Source organism: Ambystoma mexicanum, chromosome 4q, assembly GCF_040938575.1.
Source record: "Ambystoma mexicanum isolate Mex_15411 chromosome 4q, UKY_AmexF1_1, whole genome shotgun sequence".
In the NCBI taxonomy this organism is placed as follows: Eukaryota; Metazoa; Chordata; class Amphibia; order Caudata; family Ambystomatidae; genus Ambystoma; species Ambystoma mexicanum.
The window spans coordinates 11,755,332-11,776,541 of record NC_090928.1 but is presented as its reverse complement, the minus strand read 5'-3'; positions in this window follow the sequence as shown (position 1 = coordinate 11,776,541).

Genomic DNA, 21,210 nt, shown 5'->3' with positions numbered 1-21,210 from the left:
TCTAATACCAAACCTGAGATGCTTCCTATAACATGAGATGTGATATCCAACTCCTTCCCATTCCAAACCTGAGACCCTTCCGATAGCATGAGATGTGATATCTCAATGTTTCTAAAACCAAACATGAGAACCATCCTATAACATGAGATGTGAAATCCCAATCCTTCCCTTCCCAAACCTGAGACCCTTCCTATAGCTTGAGATGTGATATCAAACTCCTTCCCATTCCAATCCTGAAATAGCTTGAGATGTGATATCCAACTCCTTCCCATTCCAATCCTGAGACCCTTATTATACCATGAGATGTGATATCTCAAGGCTTCTAATACCAAACCTGAGACCCTTCCTATGGCATGAGATGTGATATCCAACTCCTTGCCATTCAAATCCTGAGACCCTCCCTATAACAAGAGATGTCATATCCAACTCCTTCCCATTCCAAACCTGAGACGCTTCCTTTAGCATGAGATGTGATATCCAAATCCTTCACATTCCAATCCAGAGACCAATCCTATAGCATGAGATGTGATATCTCAATGCTTCTAATACCAAACCTGAGACCCTTCCGATAGCATGAGATGTGATATCTCAATGCTTCAAAAACCAAACATGAGAACCATCCTATAACATGAGATGTAAAATCCAAATCCTTCCCTTCCCAAACCTGAGACTCTTCCTATAGCATGAGATGTGATATCTCAATGCTTCTACCAAACCTGAAACCCTTCCTTTAGCATGAGATGTGATATCCAGCTCCTCCCATTCCAATCCTGAGACCCTTCCGATAGCATGAGATGTGATATCTCAATGCTTCTAATATCAAAACTGAGACCCTCCCTATAGCATGAGATGTGATATTTAAGTCCTTCCCATTCCAATCCTGAGACCCTTCCGATAGCAGAGATGTGATATCTCAATGCTTATACCAAACCTGAGACCCTTCCTATGGCATGAGATGTGATATCCAACTCCTTGCCATTCAAATCCTGAGACCCTCCCTATAACAAGAGATGTCATATCCAACTCCTTCCCATTCCAAACCTGAGACCATTCCTTTAGCATGAGATGTGATATCCAAATCCTTCACATTCCAATCCGGAGACCAATCCTATAGCATGAGATGTGATATCTCAATGCTTCTAATACCAAACCTGAGACCCTTCCGATAGCATGAGATGTGATATCTCAATGCTTCTAATATCAAACTTGAGACCCTCCCTATAGCATGAGATGGGATATCCAACTCCTTCCCATTCCAATCCTGAGACCCTTCCTATAGCATGAGATGTGATATCTCAATGCTTATCCCAAACCTGAGACCCTTCCTATAGCTTGAGATGTGATATCAAACTCCTTCCCATTCCAATCCTGAAATAGCTTGAGATGTGATATCCAACTCCTTCCCATTCCAATCCTGAGACCCTTATTATACCATGAGATGTGATATCTCAAGGCTTCTAATACCAAACCTGAGACCCTTCCTATGGCATGAGATGTGATATCCAACTCCTTGCCATTCAAATCCTGAGACCCTCCCTATAACAAGAGATGTCATATCCAACTCCTTCCCATTCCAAACCTGAGACCCTTCCTTTAGCATGAGATGTGATATCCAAATCCTTCACTTTCCAATCCGGAGACCCTTCCTATAACATGAGATGTGATATCCAACTCCTTCCCAATCCAATCCTGAGACCCTTCCGATAGCAGAGATGTGATATCTCAATGCTTATACCAAACCTGAGACCCTTCCTATGGCATGAGATGTGATATCCAACTCCTTGCCATTCAAATCCTGAGACCCTCCCTATAACAAGAGATGTCATATCCAACTCCTTCCCATTCCAAACCTGAGACCCTTCCTTTAGCATGAGATGTGATATCCAAATCCTTCACATTCCAATCCAGAGACAAATCCTATAGCATGAGATGTGATATCTCAATGCTTCTAATACCAAACCTGAGACCCTTCCGATAGCATGAGATGTGATATCCAACTCCTTCCCATTCCAATCCTGAGACACTTCCTATAGCATGAGATGTGATATCACAATGCTTCTAATACCAAACCTGAAACCCATCCTATAACATGAGATGTGATATCCAAATCCTTCCCCTTCCAAACCTGAGACCCTTCCTTTAGCATGAGATGTGATATCCAGCTCCTCCCATTCCAATCCTGAGACCCTTCCGATAGCATGAGATGTGATATCTCAATTCTTCTAATATCAAAACTGAGACCCTCCCTATAGCATGAGATGTGATATCTAAGTCCTTCCCATTCCAATCCTGAGACCCTTCCGATAGCAGAGATGTGATATCTCAATGCTTATACCAAACCTGAGACCCTTCCTATGGCATGAGATGTGATATCCAACTCTTTGCCATTCAAATCCTGAGACCCTCCCTATAACAAGAGATGTCATATCCAACTCCTTCCCATTCCAAACCTGAGACCCTTCCTTTAGCATGAGATGTGATATCCAAATCCTTCACATTCCAATCCGGAGACCAATCCTATAGCATGAGATGTGATATCTCAATGCTTCTAATACCAAACCTGAGACCCTTCCGATAGCATGAGATGTGATATCTCAATGCTTCAAAAACCAAACATGAGAACCATCCTATAACATGAGATGTGAAATCCAAATCCTTCCCTTCCCAAACCTGAGACTCTTCCTATAGCATGAGATGTGATATCTCAATGCTTCTAATATCAAACTTGAGACCCTCCCTATAGCATGAGATGTGATATCCAAGTCCTTCCCATTTCAATCCTGAGACACTTCCTATAGCATGAGATGTGATATCTCAATGCTTCTAATACCAAACCTGAGACTCTTCCTATAACATGAGATGGGATATCCAACTCCTTCCCATTCCAATCCTGAGACTCTTCTGATAGCAGAGATGTGATATCTCAATGCTTATATCAAACCTGAGACCCTTCCTACGGCATGAGATGTCATATACAACTCCTTCCCATTCCAATCCTGAGACCCTTCCTATAGCATGAGATGTGATATCTCAATGCTTATACCAAACCTGAGACCCTTCCTATAGCATGAGATGTGATATCCAACTCCTTCCCATTCCAATCCTGAGACCCTTCCTATAGCATCAGATTTGATGTCTCAATGCTTCTAATACCAAACCTGAGATCCTTCCTATAACATGAGATGTGATATCCAACTCCTTCCATTCCAATCCTGAGACCCTTCCTATAGCATGAGATTTGATATCTCAATGCTTATACCAAACCTGAGACCCTTCCTATAGCATGAGATGTGATATCCAAGTCTTTCCCATTCCAATCCTTAGACCCTTCCTACAGCATGCAATATGATATCTCAATGATTCTAATAACAATCCTGAGACCCGTCCTATAACATGAGATGGGATATCCAATTCCTTCCCATTCCAATCCTGAGACACTTCCGATAGCAGAGATGTGATATCTCAATGCTTATACCAAACCTGAGACCCTTCCTATAACATGAGATCGGATATCCAACTCCTTCCCGTTCCAAACCTGAGACCCTTCCTTTAGCATGAGATGTAATATCCAGCTCCTTCCCATTCCAATCCTGAGACACTTCCGATAGCATGAGATGTGATATCTCAATGCTTCTAATATCAAAACTGAAACCCTCCCTATAGCATGATATGTGATATCTAAGTCCTTCCCATTCCAATCCTGAGACCCTTCCTATAGCATGAGATGTGATATCTCAATGCTTCTACCAAACCTGAGACCCTTCCTTTAGCATGAGATGTGATATCCAACTCCTTCCCATTCCAACCTGAGACCCTTCCTATAGCATGAGAAGGGATATCCAACTCCTTCCCAATCCAATCCTGAGACCCTTCCGATAGCAGAGATGTGATATCTCAATGCTTATACCAAACCTGAGACCCTTCCTATGGCATGAGATGTGATATCCAACTCCTTGCCATTCAAATCCTGAGACCCTCCCTATAACAAGAGATGTCATATCCAACTCCTTCCCATTCCAAACCTGAGACCCTTCCTTTAGCATGAGATGTGATATCCAAATCCTTCACATTCCAATCCGGAGACCCTTCCTATAACATGAGATGTGATATCCAACTCCTTCCCATTCCAAACCTGAGACCCTTCCTTTAGCATGAGATGTGATATCCAAATCCTTCACATTCCAATCCGGAGACCCTTCCTATAACATGAGATGTGATATCCAACTCCTTCCCAATCCAATCCTTAGACCCTTCCGATAGCAGAGATGTGATATCTCAATGCTTATACCAAACCTGAGACCCTTCCGATAGCAGAGATGTGATATCTCAATGCTTATACCAAACCTGAGACCCTTCCTATGGCATGAGATGTGATATCCAACACCTTGCCATTCAAATCCTGAGACTCTCCCTATAACAAGAGATGTCATATCCAACTCCTTCCCATTCCAAACCTGAGACCCTTCCTTTAGCATGAGATGTGATATCCAAATCCTTCACATTCCAATCCGGAGACCCTTCCTATAACATGAGATGTGATATCCAACTCCTTCCCAATCCAATCCTGAGACCCTTCCGATAGCAGAGATGTGATATCTCAATGCTTATACCAAACCTGAGACCCTTCCTATAGCATGAGATGTGATATCCAACTCCTTTCGATTCCAATCCTGAGACCCTTCCTATAGCATGAGATGTGATATCGCAATGCTTCTACTAAAACTGAGACCCTTCCTTTAGCATGAGATGTGATATCCAAGTCCTTCCCATTCCAATCCTGAGACCCTTCCTATAGCATGAGATGTGATATCTCAATGCTTCTAATACCAAACCTGAGATCCTTCCGATAGCATGAGATGTGATATCTCAATGCTTCTAATACCAAACCTGAGATCCTTCCTATAACATGAGATGTGATATCCAAATCCTTCCCCTTCCAAACCTGAGACCCTCCCTTTAGCATGAGATGTGATATCCAAGTCCTTCCCATTCCAATCCTGAGACCCTTCCTATAGCATGAGATGTGATATCTCAATGCTTCTAATACCAAACCTGAGATCCTTCCGATAGCATGAGATGTGATATCTCAATGCTTCTAATACCAAACCTGAGATCCTTCCTATAACATGAGATGTGATATCCAAATCCTTCCCCATCCAAACCTGAGACCCTCCCTTTAGCATGAGATGTGATATCCAACTCCTTCCCATTCCAATCTTGAGACCCTTCCTATAACATGAGATGTGATATCCAACTCTTTCCCATTCCAACCTGAGACCTTTCCTATAGCATGAGATGGGATATCCAACAACTCCTTCCAAATCCAATCCTGATACCCTTCCGATAGCATGAGATGTGATATCCCAATGCTTCTACAAAACCTGAGACCCATACCATGGCATGATGTGATATCAAACTCCCGTCCTATACCATGAGACTTGATATCTCAATGCTTCTAATACCAAACCTGAGACCGGTCAAATAACATGAGATGTGATATCCAAATCCTTCCCCTTCCAAACCTGAGACCCTTCCTTTAGCATGAGATGTGATATCCAAATCCTTCCCATTCCAATCCTTAAACCCTTCCTATAGCATGAGATGTGATATCTCAATGTTTCTAATAAAAAACCTGAGACCCTTCCTATAGCAAGAGATGTGATATCCAAATCCTTCCCATTCCAACCTGAGACCCTTCCTATAGCATGAGAAGGGATATCCAACTCCTTCCCATTCCAATCCTTAAACCCTTCCTATAGCATGAGATGTGATATCTCAATGTTTCTAATAAAAAACCTGAGACCCTTCCTATAGCAAGAGATGTGATATCCAAATCCTTCCCATTCTAACCTGATACCCTTCCTATAGCATGAGAAGGGATATCCAACTCCTTCCCATTCCAATCCTTAAACCCTTCCTATAGCATGAGATGTGATATCTCAATGTTTCTAATAAAAAACCTGAGACCCTTCCTATAGCAAGAGATGTGATATCCAAATCCTTCCCATTCCAATCCTGAGATCCTTCCTATAACATGAGATGTGATATCCAATTCCTTCCCATTCCAAACCTGAGACCCTTCCTATTGGATGAGATGTGATATCCAACTCCTTCCCATTCCAAACCTGAGACCCTTCCTATACCATAAGATGTGATATCTCAATGCTTCTAATACCAAACCTGGGACCCGTCCTATAACATGAGATATGATATCCAAATCCTTCCCATTCCAATCCTGAAACCCTTCCGATAGCATGAGATGTGATATCTCAATGTTTCTAATAAAAAACCTGAGACCCTTCATATAGCAAGAGATGTGATATCCAAATCCTTCCCATTTCAATCTTGAGACCCTTCCTATAACATGAGATATGATATCCAACTCCTTCCCATTCCAACATGAGACCCTTCCTATAGCATGAAAATCGATGTCCAACTCCTTCCCAATCCAATCCTGAGACCCTTCCGATAGCAGAGATGTGATATCTGAATGCTTATACCAAACCTGAGACCCTTCCTATGGCATGAGATGTGATATCCAACTCCTTGCCATTCAAATCCTGAGACCCTCCCTATAACAAGAGATGTCATATCCAACTCCTTCCCATTCCAAACCTGAGACCCTTCCTTTAGCATGAGATGTGATATCCAAATCCTTCACATTCCAATCCAGAGACCAATCCTATAGCATGAGATGTGATATCTCAATGCTTCTAAAACCAAACATGAGAACCATCCTATAACATGAGATGTGAAATCCCAATCCTTCCCTTCCCAAACCTGAGACCCTTCCTATAGCTTGAGATGTGATATCAAACTCCTTCCCATTCCAATCCTGAAATAGCTTGAGATGTGATATCCAACTCCTTCCCATTCCAATCCTGAGACCCTTATTATACCATGAGATGTGATATCTCAAGGCTTCTAATACCAAACCTGAGACCCTTCCTATGGCATGAGATGTGATATCCAACTCCTTGCCATTCAAATCCTGAGACCCTCCCTATAACAAGAGATGTCATATCCAACTCCTTCCCATTCCAAACCTGAGACGCCTCCTTTAGCATGAGATGTGATATCCAAATCCTTCACATTCCAATCCAGAGACCAATCCTATAGCATGAGATGTGATATCTCAATGCTTCTAATACCAAACCTGAGACCCTTCCGATAGCATGAGATGTGATATCTCAATGCTTCAAAAACCAAACATGAGAACCATCCTATAACATGAGATGTGAAATCCAAATCCTTCCCTTCCCAAACCTGAGACTCTTCCTATAGCATGAGATGTGATATCTCAATGCTTCTACCAAACCTGAAACCCTTCCTTTAGCATGAGATGTGATATCCAGCTCCTCCCATTCCAATCCTGAGACCCTTCCGATAGCATGAGATGTGATATCTCAATGCTTCTAATATCAAAACTGAGACCCTCCCTATAGCATGAGATGTGATATTTAAGTCCTTCCCATTCCAATCCTGAGACCCTTCCAATAGCAGAGATGTGATATCTCAATGCTTATACCAAACCTGAGACCCTTCCTATGGCATGAGATGTCATATACAACTCCTTCCCATTCCAATCCTGAGACCCTTCCTATAGCATGAGATGTGATATCTCAATGCTTATACCAAACCTGAGACCCTTCCTATAGCATGAGATGTGATATCCAACTCCTTCCCATTCCAATCCTGAGACCCTTCCTATAGCATGAGATGTGATGTCTCAATGCTTCTAATACCAAACCTGAGATCCTTCCTATAACATGAGATGTGATATCCAACTCCTTCCATTCCAATCCTGAGACCCTTCCTATATCATGAGATTTGATATCTCAATGCTTATACCAAACCTGAGACCCTTCCTATAGCATGAGATGTGATATCCAAGTCTTTCCCATTCCAATCCTTAGACCCTTCATACAGCATGCAATATGATATCTCAAGGATTCTAATAACAATCCTGAGACCCGTCCTATAACATGAGATGGGATATCCAATTCCTTCCCATTCCAATCCTGAGACACTTCCGATAGCAGAGATGTGATATCTCAATGCTTATACCAAACCTGAGACCCTTCCTATAACATGAGATCGGATATCCAACTCCTTCCCGTTCCAAACCTGAGACCCTTCCTTTAGCATGAGATGTAATATCCAGTTCCTTCCCATTCCAATCCTGAGACACTTCCGATAGCATGAGATGTGATATCTCAATGCTTCTACCAAACCTGAGACCCTTCCTTTAGCATGAGATGTGATATCCAACTCCTTCCCATTCCAACCTGAGACCCTTCCTATAGCATGAGAAGGGATATCCAACTCCTTCCCAATCCAATCCTGAGACCCTTCCGATAGCAGAGATGTGATATCTCAATGCTTATACCAAACCTGAGACCCTTCCTATGGCATGAGATGTGATATCCAACTCCTTGCCATTCAAATCCTGAGACCCTCCCTATAACAAGAGATGTCATATCCAACTCCTTCCCATTCCAAACCTGAGACCCTTCCTTTAGCATGAGATGTGATATCCAAATCCTTCACATTCCAATCCGGAGACCCTTCCTATAACATGAGATGTGATATCCAACTCCTTCCCAATCCAATCCTGAGACCCTTCCGATAGCAGAGATGTGATATCTGAATGCTTATACCAAACCTGAGACCCTTCCTATGGCATGAGATGTGATATCCAACTCCTTGCCATTCAAATCCTGAGACCCTCCCTATAACAAGAGATGTCATATCCAACTCCTTCCCATTCCAAACCTGAGACCCTTCCTTTAGCATGAGATGTGATATCCAAATCCTTCACATTCCAATCCAGAGACCAATCCTATAGCATGAGATGTGATATCTCAATGCTTCTAATACCAAACCTGAGACCCTTCCGATAGCATGAGATGTGATATCTCAATGCTTCAAAAACCAAACATGAGAACCGTCCTATAACATGAGATGTGAAATCCAAATCCTTCCCTTCCCAAACCTGAGACTCTTCCTATAGCATGAGATGTGATATCTCAATGCTTCTAATATCAAACTTGAGACCCTCCCTATAGCATGAGATGTGATATCCAAGTCCTTCCCATTCCAATCCTGAGACACTTCCTATAGCATGAGATGTGATATCTCAATGCTTCTAATACCAAACCTGAGACTCTTCCTATAACATGAGATGGGATATCCAACTCCTTCCCATTCCAATCCTGAGACTCTTCTGATAGCAGAGATGTGATATCTCAATGCTTATACCAAACCTGAGACCCTTCCTACGGCATGAGATGTCATATACAACTCCTTCCCATTCCAATCCTGAAACCCTTCCTATAGCATGAGATGTGATATCTCAATGCTTATACCAAACCTGAGACCCTTCCTATAGCATGAGATGTGATGTCTCAATGCTTCTAATACCAAACCTGAGATCCTTCCTATAACATGAGATGTGATATCCAACTCCTTCGATTCCAATCCTGAGACCCTTCCTATAGCATGAGATTTGATATCTCAATGCTTATACCAAACCTGAGACCCTTCCTATAGCATGAGATGTGATATCCAAGTCTTTCCCATTCTAATCCTTAGACCCTTCCTACAGCATGCAATATGATATCTCAATGATTCTAATAACAATCCTGAGACCCGTCCTATAACATGAGATGGGATATCCAACTCCTTCCCATTCCAATCCTGAGACACTTCCGATAGCAGAGATGTGATATCTCAATGCGTATACCAAACCTGAGACCCTTCCTATAACATGAGATCGGATATCCAACTCCTTCCCGTTCCAAACCTGAGACCCTTCCTTTAGCATGAGATGTAATATCCAGCTCCTTCCCATTCCAATCCTGAGACACTTCCGATTGCATGAGATGTGATATCTCAATGCTTCTAATATCAAAACTGAAACCCTCCCTATAGCATGAGATGTGATATCCACCTCCTTCCCTTTCCAACCTGAGACCCTTCCTATAGCATGAGAAGGGATATCCAACTCCTTCCCAATCCAATCCTGAGACCCTTCCGATAGCAGAGATGTGATATCTCAATGCTTATACCAATCCTGAGACCCTTCCTATAGCATGAGATGTGATGTCTCAATGCTTCTAATACCAAACCTGAGATCCTTCCTATAACATGAGATGTGATATCCAACTCCTTCCATTCCAATCCTGAGACCCTTCCTATAGCATGAGATTTGATATCTCAATGCTTATACCAAACCTGAGACCCTTCCTATAGCATGAGATGTGATATCCAAGTCTTTCCCATTCCAATCTTTAGACCCTTCATACAGCATGCAATATGATATCTGAATGATTCTAATAACAATCCTGAGACCCGTCCTATAACATGAGATGGGATATCCAATTCCTTCCCATTCCAATCCTGAGACACTTCCTATAGCAGAGATGTGATATCTCAATGCTTATACCAAACCTGAGACCCTTCCTATAACATGAGATCGGATATCCAACTCCTTCCCGTTCCAAACCTGAGACCCTTCCTTTAGCATGAGATGTAATATCCAGCTAGTTCCCATTCCAATCCTGAGACACTTCCGATAGCATGAGATGTGATATCTCAATGCTTCTACCAAACCTGAGACCCTTCCTTTAGCATGAGATGTGATATCCAACTCATTCCCATTCCAACCTGAGACCCTTCCTATAGCATGAGAAGGGATATCCAACTCCTTCCCAATCCAATCCTGAGACCCTTCCGATAGCAGAGATGTGATATCTCAATGCTTATACCAAACCTGAGACCCTTCCTATGGCATGAGATGTGATATCCAACTCCTTGCCATTCAAATCCTGAGACCCTCCCTATAACAAGAGATGTCATATCCAACTCCTTCCCATTCCAAACCTGAGACCCTTCCTTTAGCATGAGATGTGATATCCAAATCCTTCACATTCCAATCCGGAGACCCTTCCTATAACATGAGATGTGATATCCAACTCCTTCCCAATCCAATCCTGAGACCCTTCCGATAGCAGAGATGTGATATCTCAATGCTTATACCAAACCTGAGACCCTTCCTATGGCATGAGATGTGATATCCAACTCCTTGCCATTCAAATCCTGAGACCCTCCCTATAACAAGAGATGTCATATCCAACTCCTTCCCATTCCAAACCTGAGACCCTTCCTTTAGCATGAGATGTGATATCCAAATCCTTCACATTCCAATCCAGAGACCAATCTATAGCATGAGATGTGATATCTCAATGCTTCTAATACCAAACCTGAGACCCTTCCGATAGCATGAGATGTGATATCTCAATGCTTCAAAAACCAAACATGAGAACCGTCCTATAACATGAGATGTGAAATCCAAATCCTTCCCTTCCCAAACCTGAGACTCTTCCTATAGCATGAGATGTGATATCTCAATGCTTCTAATATCAAACTTGAGACCCTCCCTATAGCATGAGATGTGATATCCAAGTCCTTCCCATTCCAATCCTGAGACACTTCCTATAGCATGAGATGTGATATCTCAATGCTTCTAATACCAAACCTGAGACTCTTCCTATAACATGAGATGGGATATCCAACTCCTTCCCATTCCAATCCTGAGACTCTTCTGATAGCAGAGATGTGATATCTCAATGCTTATACCAAACCTGAGACCCTTCCTACGTCATGAGATGTCATATACAACTCCTTCCCATTCCAATCCTGAGACCCTTCCTATAGCATGAGATGTGATATCTCAATGCTTATACCAAACCTGAGACCCTTCCTATAGCATGAGATGTGATATCCAACTCCTTCCCATTCCAATCCTGAGACCCTTCCTATAGCATGAGATGTGATTTCTCAATGCTTCTAATACCAAACCTGAGATCCTTCCTATAACATGAGATGTGATATCCAACTCCTTCCATTCCAATCCTGAGACCCTTCCTATAGCATGAGATTTGATATCTCAATGCTTATACCAAACCTGAGACCCTTCCTATAGCATGAGATGTGATATCCAAGTCTTTCCCATTCCAATCCTTAGACCCTTCCTACAGCATGCAATATGATATCTCAATGATTCTAATAACAATCCTGAGACCCGTCCTATAACATGAGATGGGATATCCAACTCCTTCCCATTCCAATCCTGAGACACTTCCGATAGCAGAGATGTGATATCTCAATGCTTATACCAAACCTGAGACCCTTCCTATAACATGAGATCGGATATCCAACTCCTTCCAGTTCCAAACCTGAGACCCTTCCTTTAGCATGAGATGTAATATCCAGCTCCTTCCCATTCCAATCCTGAGACACTTCCGATAGCATGAGATGTGATATCTCAATGCTTCTAATATCAAAACTGAAACCCTCCCTATAGCATGAGATGTGATATCCAACTCCTTCCCATTCCAACCTGAGACCCTTCCTATAGCATGAGAAGGGATATCCAACTCCTTCCCAATCCAATCCTGAGACCCTCCGATAGCAGAGATGTGATATCTCAATGCTTATACCAAATCTGAGACCCTTCCTATGGCATGAGATGTCATATCCAACTCCTTCCCATTCCAAACCTGAGACCCTTCCTTTAGCATGAGATGTGATATCCAAATTCTTCACATTCCAATCCGGAGACCCTTCCTATAACATGAGATGTGATATCCAACTCCTTCCCAATCCAATCCTGAGACCCTTCCGATAGCAGAGATGTGATATCTCAATGCTTATACCAAACCTGAGACCCTTCCTATAGCATGAGATGTGATATCCAACTCCTTCCGATTCCAATCCTGAGACCCTTCCTATAGCATGAGATGTGATATCGCAATGCTTCTACCAAAACTGAGACCCTTCCTTTAGCATGAGATGTGATATCCAACTCCTTCCCATTCCAATCCTGAGACACTTCCGATAGCAGAGATGTGATATCTCAATGCTTATACCAAACCTGAGACCCTTCCTATAACATGAGATCGGATATCCAACTCCTTCCAGTTCCAAACCTGAGACCCTTCCTTTAGCATGAGATGTAATATCCAGCTCCTTCCCATTCCAATCCTGAGACACTTCCGATAGCATGAGATGTGATATCTCAATGCTTCTAATATCAAAACTGAAACCCTCCCTATAGCATGAGATGTGATATCCAACTCCTTCCCATTCCAACCTGAGACCCTTCCTATAGCATGAGAAGGGATATCCAACTCCTTCCCAATCCAATCCTGAGACCCTCCGATAGCAGAGATGTGATATCTCAATGCTTATACCAAATCTGAGACCCTTCCTATGGCATGAGATGTCATATCCAACTCCTTCCCATTCCAAACCTGAGACCCTTCCTTTAGCATGAGATGTGATATCCAAATTCTTCACATTCCAATCCGGAGACCCTTCCTATAACATGAGATGTGATATCCAACTCCTTCCCAATCCAATCCTGAGACCCTTCCGATAGCAGAGATGTGATATCTCAATGCTTATACCAAACCTGAGACCCTTCCTATAGCATGAGATGTGATATCCAACTCCTTCCGATTCCAATCCTGAGACCCTTCCTATAGCATGAGATGTGATATCGCAATGCTTCTACCAAAACTGAGACCCTTCCTTTAGCATGAGATGTGATATCCAAGTCCTTCCCATTCCAATCCTGAGACCCTTCCTATAGCATGAGATGTGATATCTCAATGCTTCTAATACCAAACCTGAGATCCTTCCGATAGCATGAGATGTGATATCTCAATGCTTCTAATACCAAACCTGAGATCCTTCCTATAACATGAGATGTGATATCCAAATCCTTCCCCATCCAAACCTGAGACCCTCCCTTTAGCATGAGATGTGATATCCAACTCCTTCCCATTCCAATCCTGATACCCTTCTGATAGCATGAGATGTGATATCTCAATGCCTCTAATACCAAACCTGAGATCCTACCTCTAACATGAAATGTGATATCCAACTCCTTCCCTTTCCAAACCTGAGAGCCTTCCTACAGCATGAGATGTGATATCCAAGTCCTTCCCATTCCAATCTTGAGACCCTTCCTATAACATGAGATGTGATATCCAACTCTTTCCCATTCCAACCTGAGACCTTTCCTATAGCATGAGATGGGATATCCAACAACTCCTTCCAAATCCAATCCTGATACCCTTCCGATAGCATGAGATGTGATATCCCAATGCTTCTACAAAACCTGAGACCCATACCATGGCATGATGTGATATCAAACTCCCGTCCTATACCATGAGACTTGATATCTCAATGCTTCTAATACCAAACCTGAGACCGGTCAAATAACATGAGATGTGATATACAAATCCTTCCCCTTCCAAACCTGAGACCCTTCCTTTAGCATGAGATGTGATATCCAAATCCTTCCCATTCCAATCCTTAAACCCTTCCTATAGCATGAGATGTGATATCTCAATGTTTCTAATAAAAAACCTGAGACCCTTCCTATAGCAAGAGATGTGATATCCAAATCCTTCCCATTCCAACCTGAGACCCTTCCTATAGCATGAGAAGGGATATCCAACTCCTTCCCATTCCAATCCTTAAACCCTTCCTATAGCATGAGATGTGATATCTCAATGTTTCTAATAAAAAACCTGAGACCCTTCCTATAGCAAGAGATGTGATATCCAAATCCTTCCCATTCCAAACCTGAGACCCTTCCTATTGGATGAGATGTGATATCCAACTACTTCCCATTCCAAACCTGAGACCCTTCCTATACCATAAGATGTGATATCTCAATGCTTCTAATACCAAACCTGGGACCCGTCCTGTAACATGAGATATGATATCCAAATCCTTCCCATTCCAATCCTGAAACCCTTCCGATAGCATGAGATGTGATATCTCAATGTTTCTAATAAAAAACCTGAGACCCTTCATATAGCAAGAGATGTGATATCCAAATACTTCCCATTTCAATCTTGAGACCCTTCCTATAACATGAGATATGATATCCAACTCCTTCCCATTCCAACATGAGACCCTTCCTATAGCATGAGAAGGGATGTCCAACTCCTTCCCAATCCAATCCTGAGACCCTTCCGATAGCAGAGATGTGATATCTCAATGCTTATACCAAACCTGAGACCCTTCCTTTAGCATGAGATTTGATATCCAAATCCTTCACATTCCAATCCTGAGACCCTTCCTATAGCATGAGATGTGATATCTCAATGCTTCTAATACCAAACCTGAGATGCTTCCTATAACATGAGATGTGATATCCAACTCCTTCCCATTCCAAACCTGAGACCCTTCCGATAGCATGAGATGTGATATCTCAATGCTTCTAAAACCAAACATGAGAACCATCCTATAACATGAGATGTGAAATCCCAATCCTTCCCTTCCCAAACCTGAGACACTTCCTATAGCTTGAGATGTGATATCAAACTCCTTCCCATTCCAATCCTGAAATAGCTTGAGATGTGATATCCAACTCCTTCCCATTCCAATCCTGAGACCCTTATTATACCATGAGATGTGATATCTCAAGGCTTCTAATACCAAACCTGAGACCCTTCCTATGGCATGAGATGTGATATCCAACTCCTTGCCATTCAAATCCTGAGACCCTCCCTATAACAAGAGATGTCATATCCAACTCCTTCCCATTCCAAACCTGAGACCCTTCCTTTAGCATGAGATGTGATATCCAAATCCTTCACATTCCAATCCAGAGACCAATCCTATAGCATGAGATGTGATATCTCAATGCTTCTAATACCAAACCTGAGACCCTTCCGATAGCATGAGATGTGATATCTCAATGCTTCAAAAACCAAACATGAGAACCATCCTATAACATGAGATGTGAAATCCAAATCCTTCCCTTCCCAAACCTGAGACTCTTCCTATAGCATGAGATGTGATATCTCAATGCTTCTACCAAACCTGAAACCCTTCCTATAGCATAAGATGTGATATACAACTCCTTCCCATTCCAATCCTGAGACACTTCCTATAGCATGAGATGTGATATCACAATGCTTCTAATACCAAACCTGAGACCCATTCTATAACATGAGATGTGATATCCAAATCCTTCCCCTTCCAAACCTGAGACCCTTCCTTTAGCATGAGATGTGATATCCAGCTCCTCCCATTCCAATCCTGAGACCCTTCCGATAGCATGAGATGTGATATCTCAATGCTTCTAATATCAAAACTGAGACCCTCCCTATAGCATGAGATGTGATATCTAAGTCCTTCCCATTCCAATCCTGAGACTCTTCCGATAGCAGAGATGTGATATCTCAATGCTTATACCAAACCTGAGACCCTTCCTATGGCATGAGATGTGATATCCAACTCCTTGCCATTCAAATCCTGAGACCCTCCCTATAACAAGAGATGTCATATCCCACTCCTTCCCATTCCAAACCTGAGACCCTTCCTTTAGCATGAGATGTGATATCCAAATCCTTCACATTCCAATCCAGAGACCAATCCTATAGCATGAGATGTGATATCTCAATGCTTCTAATACCAAACCTGAGACCCTTCCGATAGCATGAGATGTGATATCTCAATGCTTCAAAAACCAAACATGAGAACCATCCTATAACATGAGATGTGAAATCCAAATCCTTCCCTTCCCAAACCTGAGACTCTTCCTATAGCATGAGATGTGATATCTCAATGCTTCTACCAAACCTGAAACCCTTCCTATAGCATAAGATGTGATATACAACTCCTTCCCATTCCAATCCTGAGACACTTCCTATAGCATGAGATGTGATATCACAATGCTTCTAATACCAAACCTGAGACCCATTCTATAACATGAGATGTGATATCCAAATCCTTCCCCTTCCAAACCTGAGACCCTTCCTTTAGCATGAGATGTGATATCCAGCTCCTCCCATTCCAATCCTGAGACCCTTCCGATAGCATGAGATGTGATATCTCAATGCTTCTAATATCAAAACTGAGACCCTCCCTATAGCATGAGATGTGATATCTAAGTCCTTCCCATTCCAATCCTGAGACTCTTCCAATAGCAGAGATGTGATATCTCAATGCTTATACCAAACCTGAGACCCTTCCTATGGCATGAGATGTGATATCCAACTCCTTGCCATTCAAATCCTGAGACCCTCCCTATAACAAGAGATGTCATATCCAACTCCTTCCCATTCCAAACCTGAGACCCTTCCTTTAGCATGAGATGTGATATCCAAATCCTTCACATTCCAACCCCTAGACCAATCCTATAGCATGAGATGTGATATCTCAATACTTCTAATACCAAACCTGAGACCCTTCCGATAGCATGAGATGTAATATCTCAATGCTTCAAAAACCAAACATGAGAACCATCCTATAACATGAGATGTGAAATCCAAATCCTTCCCTTCCCAAACCTGAGACTCTTCCTATAGCATGAGATGTGATATCTCAATGCTTCTAATATCAAACTTGAGACCCTCCCTATAGCATGAGATGTGATATCCAAGTCCTTCCCATTCCAATCCTGAGACACTTCCTATAGCATGAGATGTGATATCTCAATGCTTCTAATACCAAACCTGAGACTCTTCCTATAACATGAGATGGGATATCCAACTCCTTCCCATTCCAATCCTGAGACTCTTCTGATAGCAGAGATGTGATATCTCAATGCTTATACCAAACCTGAGACCCTTCCTACGGCATGAGATGTCATATACAACTCCTTCCCATTCCAATCCTGAGACCCTTCCTATAGCATGAGATGTGATATCTCAATGCTTATACCAAACCTGAGACCCTTCCTATAGCATGAGATGTGATATCCAACTCCTTCCCATTCCAATCCTGAGACACTTCCTATAGCATGAGATGTGATGTCTCAATGCTTCTAATACCAAACCTGAGATCCTTCCTATAACATGAGATGTGATATCCAACTCCTTCCATTCCAATCCTGAGACCCTTCCTATAGCATGAGATTTGATATCTCAATGCTTATACCAAACCTGAGACTCTTCCTATAGCATGAGATGTGATATCCAAGTCTTTCCCATTCCAATCCTTAGACCCTTCCTACAGCATGCAATATGATATCTCAATGATTCTAATAACAATCCTGAGACCCGTCCTATAACATGAGATGGGATATCCAATTCCTTCCCATTCCAATCCTGAGACACTTCCGATAGCAGAGATGTGATATCTCAATGCTTATACCAAACCTGAGACCCTTCCTATAACATGAGATCGGATATCCAACTCCTTCCCGTTCCAAACCTGAGACCCTTCCTTTAGCATGAGATGTAATATCCAGCTCCTTCCCATTCCAATCCTGAGACTCTTCTGATAGCAGAGATGTGATATCTCAATGCTTATACCAAACCTGAGACCCTTCCTACGGCATGAGATGTCATATACAACTCCTTCCCATTCCAATCCTGAAACCCTTCCTATAGCATGAGATGTGATATCTCAATGCTTATACCAAACCTGAGACCCTTCCTATAGCATGAGATGTGATGTCTCAATGCTTCTAATACCAAACCTGAGATCCTTCCTATAACATGAGATGTGATATCCAACTCCTTCCATTCCAATCCTGAGACCCTTCCTATAGCATGAGATTTGATATCTCAATGCTTATACCAAACCTGAGACCCTTCCTATAGCATGAGATGTGATATCCAAGTCTTTCCCATTCTAATCCTTAGACCCTTCCTACAGCATGCAATATGATATCTCAATGATTCTAATAACAATCCTGAGACCCGTCCTATAACATGAGATGGGATATCCAACTCCTTCCCATTCCAATCCTGAGACACTTCCGATAGCAGAGATGTGATATCTCAATGCGTATACCAAACCTGAGACCCTTCCTATAACATGAGATCGGATATCCAACTCCTTCCCGTTCCAAACCTGAGACCCTTATTATACCATGAGATGTGATATCTCAAGGCTTCTAATACCAAACCTGAGACCCTTCCTATGGCATGAGATGTGATATCCAACTCCTTGCCATTCAAATCCTGAGACCCTCCCTATAACAAGAGATGTCATATCCAACTCCTTCCCATTCCAAACCTGAGACCCTTCCTTTAGCATGAGATGTGATATCCAAATCCTTCACATTCCAATCCAGAGACCAATCCTATAGCATGAGATGTGATATCTCAATGCTTCTAATACCAAACCTGAGACCCTTCCGATAGCATGAGATGTGATATCTCAATGCTTCAAAAACCAAACATGAGAACCATCCTATAACATGAGATGTGAAATCCAAATCCTTCCCTTCCCAAACCTGAGACTCTTCCTATAGCATGAGATGTGATATCTCAATGCTTCTACCAAACCTGAAACCCTTCCTATAGCATAAGATGTGATATACAACTCCTTCCCATTCCAATCCTGAGACACTTCCTATAGCATGAGATGTGATATCACAATGCTTCTAATACCAAACCTGAGACCCATTCTATAACATGAGATGTGATATCCAAATCCTTCCCCTTCCAAACCTGAGACCCTTCCTTTAGCATGAGATGTGATATCCAGCTCCTCCCATTCCAATCCTGAGACCCTTCCGATAGCATGAGATGTGATATCTCAATGCTTCTAATATCAAAACTGAGACCCTCCCTATAGCATGAGATGTGATATCTAAGTCCTTCCCATTCCAATCCTGAGACTCTTCCGATAGCAGAGATGTGATATCTCAATGCTTATACCAAACCTGAGACCCTTCCTATGGCATGAGATGTGATATCCAACTCCTTGCCATTCAAATCCTGAGACCCTCCCTATAACAAGAGATGTCATATCCAACTCCTTCCCATTCCAAACCTGAGACCCTTCCTTTAGCATGAGATGTGATATCCAAATCCTTCACATTCCAATCCAGAGACCAATCCTATAGCATGAGATGTGATATCTCAATGCTTCTAATACCAAACCTGAGACCCTTCCGATAGCATGAGATGTGATATCTCAATGCTTCAAAAACCAAACATGAGAACCATCCTATAACATGAGATGTGAAATCCAAATCCTTCCCTTCCCAAACCTGAGACTCTTCCTATAGCATGAGATGTGATATCTCAATGCTTCTACCAAACCTGAAACCCTTCCTATAGCATAAGATGTGATATACAACTCCTTCCCATTCCAATCCTGAGACACTTCCTATAGCATGAGATGTGATATCACAATGCTTCTAATACCAAACCTGAGACCCATTCTATAACATGAGATGTGATATCCAAATCCTTCCCCTTCCAAACCTGAGACCCTTCCTTTAGCATGAGATGTGATATCCAGCTCCTCCCATTCCAATCCTGAGACCCTTCCGATAGCATGAGATGTGATATCTCAATGCTTCTAATATCAAAACTGAGACCCTCCCTATAGCACGAGATGTGCTATCCAACTCCTTCCAATTCCAATACTGAGACCCTTCCAATAGCATATGTGATATCCAAATCCTTCACATTCCAACCCCTAGACCAATCCTATAGCATGAGATGTGATATCTCAATACTTCTAATACCAAACCTGAGACCCTTCCGATAGCATGAGATGTAATATCTCAATGCTTCAAAAACCAAACATGAGAACCATCCTATAACATGAGATGTGAAATCCAAATCCTTCCCTTCCCAAACCTGAGACTCTTCCTATAGCATGAGATGTGATATCTCAATGCTTCTAATATCAAACTTGAGACCCTCCCTATAGCATGAGATGTGATATCCAAGTCCTTCCCATTCCAATCCTGAGACACTTCCTATAGCATGAGATGTGATATCTCAATGCTTCTAATACCAAACCTGAGACTCTTCCTATAACATGAGATGGGATATCCAACTCCTTCCCATTCCAATCCTGAGACTCTTCTGATAGCAGAGATGTGATATCTCAATGCTTATACCAAACCTGAGACCCTTCCTACGGCATGAGATGTCATATACAACTCCTTCCCATTCCAATCCTGAGACCCTTCCTATAGCATGAGATGTGATATCTCAATGCTTATACCAAACCTGAGACCCTTCCTATAGCATGAGATGTGATATCCAACTCCTTCCCATTCCAATCCTGAGACACTTCCTATAGCATGAGATGTGATGTCTCAATGCTTCTAATACCAAACCTGAGATCCTTCCTATAACATGAGATGTGATATCCAACTCCTTCCATTCCAATCCTGAGACCCTTCCTATAGCATGAGATTTGATATCT